Source organism: Primulina huaijiensis, chromosome 1, assembly GCF_012295235.1.
Source record: "Primulina huaijiensis isolate GDHJ02 chromosome 1, ASM1229523v2, whole genome shotgun sequence".
NCBI classification, from domain to species: Eukaryota; Viridiplantae; Streptophyta; class Magnoliopsida; order Lamiales; family Gesneriaceae; genus Primulina; species Primulina huaijiensis.
The window spans coordinates 20,315,532-20,320,520 of record NC_133306.1 but is presented as its reverse complement, the minus strand read 5'-3'; positions in this window follow the sequence as shown (position 1 = coordinate 20,320,520).

The window sequence follows — 4,989 nt, the reverse complement described above, 5'->3', positions numbered from 1 at the left end:
CAACATTTCGAGTTGACAATAAACATACATGTGACCATCTGCTGGAGGCATCAATCAATACCATAAAGTATCTGAATGGTCCACATGGTGGATGGATTGGTCCACAAATATCACCCTGAATACGTTCAAGAAACATTGGTGATTCAGTTTGGATTTTGGCTGGTGATGGTCTTATAATAAGTTTTCCAAGAGAACATGCTTTACATTGAAACTTATTATTCTGAAAGATCTTCTGGTCTTTCAATGGATGACCATGTGTATTTTCTATAATTCTTCGCATCATTGTTGAACCAGGATGTCCTAATCGATCATGCCAATTGGTTAATATTGAAGAATTATCAATTACCATGTTTGATTCAATGGGACGTATATGTGTATAATGCAATCCAGTAGGGAGCATTGGTAGTTTTTCAATCACATATTTCTTTCCTGATTTATATGTGGTAAGACACATATATTTCTCATTCCCTTCATTCATTGTTTGAGTATCATACCCATGGGAATATATATCATTAAAACTCAACAAATTTCTTTTCGATTGTGGTGAATATAAAGCATCATTGATCAAAAATTTTGTACCATTAGGTAACAAAAATTGTGCTTTACCACATCCTTTAATCAAGTCTACAGGACCTGATATTGTATTCACCGTTGTTTTTGTTGGTTTTAGTTCCAAGAAATATCTTTTATCTCGGAGGATAGTGTGCGTTGTACCACTATCGGGTATGCAAACTTCAGCTTTGCTCATAGCATTTTCCATATTTGAACTTCAAAAAATATGCAATGAAAAAAAATTAATGACAATACATATTTAAATATAACACATATCATAATTGTACAATAAAACATTATCATATAAATACATGAAAAATAAATTATTGTACATTTATATTCTACCACTATATTGTTCATTTTCAGAGAAATCATTGAGAAAATCTGCAGCATCAATATTGTTCATTTCTATCCCACCAACATATTGATCATTTCCAGAGAAATCATTCATAAAATCAGCAGCATCAAAATGAGTTGAATCACTCAAACGGTCACTTCGCTCAGTGAAGTTGGTCTCCTTTTCTTTCCCCTTTATCGATTCTTTATAAAGTTTGCAAAGATGCTCAGGGGCTCGACAAATACGAGACCAATGTCCTGGAGTACCGCATCTGAAACAAGAACTTTCAAATCTTTTCGAGTGATTTTCATTAACACTCATGTTTTCTTGATGCCTTTTCTGTGGATGGTTTGGGACGTTATTTTGAGATGAGTTATAGAAATAACTATCTCGATTATTTTCAAAACCACGGCCGCGTCCACGACCACGACCACTTCCTCGTCCACGTCCACGTCCACGACCTCGACCTCGACCTCGACCTCGACCAAAACCTTGTCTTTGAATTTGATTTTGGTTTCCAGGTTTAAATTCATTTTTACTTACAGCATTTACTTCTGGAAATGCTGTTGATCCAGTGGGTCGGGACTGATGATTTCTCATTAATAGCTCGTTGTTCTTTTCCGCCACAAGAAGACAGGCGATGAGTTCAGAATATCTCGCAAATCCACGCACTCTATATTGTTGCTGTAGTGTTATATTTGATGCGTGAAACGTGGAAAATGTTTTTTCAAGCATTTCCGATTCTGTAACCTCATGTCCACAAAATTTTAACTGCGAGATTATTCTATACATCGCTGAATTGTAATCACTGACTTTTTTAAAGTCTTGGAATCTTAACATATTCCATTCATCACGGGCGGTCGGAAGTATAACTTCCCTTATATGTTCAAATCTCTCTTTTAATCCTTTCCACAGAGCCATGGGATCTTTTTCGATGAGATATTCACATTTTAAACCTTCATCGAGATGTCGACGCAAAAATATTATAGCTTTTGCTTTTTCTTGTGATGAAGATATACCATTTTCTTTAATGGTCTCGCTTAGACCCAATGACTCAAGATGCATTTCTACATCGAGAGTCCATGGCATATAATTTTTCCCCGTAATGTCGAGTGCAACAAATTCGAGCTTTGTCAAGTTTGACATGGTGGTACTAAAAAAAATTATGATGCATTTTATTAGTTAATGAATATTGCAATACAAAGTAATGGATAAACAACAAATACAAGCATTCGTAAAAATAAAGAAAACACATGAGGAGGATATTCTCCGATAAGTACAAGATTCTTGAGTATTATAACCAAAATAATTAAAAATAACTTTGTGAAAGCCATATTCTTTTTTCTTCAAAAATTTGATGAAGAATAATTTTAGAGAAGAAGAGAAAGTTGGAGTGATTGAATGTGTTTGTGAGATCATATTTATAGGGCAAAAACTAGCCGTTTTGTTACCGTTTATGACCGTTGGTGTACAAGAAAATAAATGTATGTATTTGTATAATTTTATGGTAATAATATGGTGTATATAATATTAGTAATGTTTTAAATAATTATGTATATCATATCACAATATTATAATGAGGTGTCATAAGATATTTTGTTTAAAAACCTTATAGACTTTTATACTTGTCGTATCCCTTACCGGGAGTGTGGGATGTCGTCTTAACATCCTCCCAGGATTTATAACAAGTTTTTTGAAAAATTTATTTTTATTATTATAATAACATTATATTATATAGTAAATATATAAACAATAAATAAATAAACAATAAAATAAATATTATTACTTTTGTTACTTTTTTCTTCTGTTTTGGAGCTTGGAAAAATATGGAGGACTTTTAGAGCTTCGTGCTGATAACGTGTTGTGAAAAAGTAAAAATTTACGGTAAAAATCTCAAACTCTCAAAATTATCACACTACACACTTTATAATATTTTTCTCTCAACTCAATTGTGATTTTCTTCACAAATGAGAGATCTATTTATAGAAATTTTTTACAAATAATCCAAAATTAAATTACATCATTACCTTCATCATCACACACAAATTTCAATATTCAACACCTAATTTTACCTAATTTTCAACATTCAAATATTCAATATTCAATACACACATTTTAAATATTATTTTTCAACATTATATTCTTTTTTAATTTCTTTATTTTTTTTAAAAAAACTCAAAATCACGCAATGATTGGAATAAAAAAAAATGTATGCGCTGAAAAATTAATGGAATTTTGGTAAGTGGCGATACAGATGGACCTCGTTAATTATATTTAGCTAAGTATAATCGCGGGACCATTTGCAACGTGAATTAAATCATTAACACGTTTGCTTTTGTCCCCTAAAATACATTGTCCCCTAAAATACACGTTTGCTTTTGTCCCCTAAAATTTCTCATTCGTGTACGTTTTTGAATAGTTTTGATAAGTTGTACACCAACATGCACATTTATATAACATCCAATAGGAGTATATCATATTTTATGTGTTCACATAAATGTGCACGGTGAGTATACAACATAACAAATATATATATATCGTGTCAATCTTTGTGACCACCAATCAGATGACATTTATCTATTGGATATACAATTTGTTATTATTCATCACATATAATAGATGAATGACACCTCATATGTGGGTACAGAAGTTATCATGTTGTTGGACACCATAAAATATATATATATATATATATATATATAATATTAGTATTTAAATTAATCGTAAACATAAAATTTTAACGTATATATATAATATTAGTATTTAAATTAATCGGAAAAATAAAATTTTAACGTAAATATCTACGTGATATGCAAGTCACTCACTATCCGATTCATTATATTCCAAGGAACTTTGAATAGTATGAAACCGATTAAAATGGATTTAACATATATGAAATTTCAGAAAATATAACTATATTATTGTTCTAGTTTTTACAACTTGGAAAATAGTATCTTTTTAAAAATTATATTTCCATGAAATAATAAATAACAAAATACATCAACGTATTTTAAAATCGTACGTTAATTGCACAATTGCACGCAATATAAAGACACATGAAATGATTTTTTTTTTTTTTAAAATGAAGCTACATCTAAGCCTTTGAATAAGGCATTGAGAATAACTTGTGAAATAATTTTGTTTAACATAATAGTAAAAATTGTGCTTATTAGATATAAATATTGTCTCACATATTGTAATATTTTGTGACAACAAGTAGCGAAATAATATAATACAAATAAATAAATTAATTAAAAATAACACAGAGATAATTATATACAAGTGAAAACACATCTCCAATGCCTCGAAGCAAAATAATCGCTAGAAAAGAAACTGAATTTACAAAACCAATACTAGTGAATAAACGAAAAACTATATTTCTTAACAATTTAAGAAAGTAAATTGCATAATAAAATATCGATAACAAAATAACAAAAACACAAGAATGCAAATCAGTGTGACAGAAATTTGTAGCAACAAAACAATTATTTAATCAACACTTTGTACGTATGTCGTCTTTAAGTGTCTTCGACACCTCTCGACAACACTGTGAAGCAGCGATGTTTCGTCTTTACGAGTTCTTCAGAAAATTATTCCGATCTTTATTTATGTTCTCTCGTTTCTCGCTAGTACATTGTACATCAACTCTTCTTCACTATATAAAGATTTGTTTTGCTTTTGATATAATTTCTCGAATAGATTCTTACAAGATAAGGACATGAGTATTTCATTAGCAAACAAACTCTTTTAAATATTATAGATCAAATCTAAAGTTTAAGAAACTAAATATTATAGAAAAACAAAATTGTTAATATACAATTTCATTTGAATTGAAAAAAATAATTTTAAGGAATTGTGTCTTTCATCACCTCTTTGCAATAATTCTATTTTTAAATTTCTAACAAAAAGATTTAATGAATTGGCCGAAAACAACATAACATTTGGATATTATTATATAATTAAGTCACAGGTTTTACGATTATTAAAAATAAATCAAATCGTGAATTGAATTATCCGAAATCCAAAAGTTTTCATAGCTATATTTGTACATAACATGAGTATTATTCTGTAAAAGAATCGAAGCCATCTTTTTTTTTTTT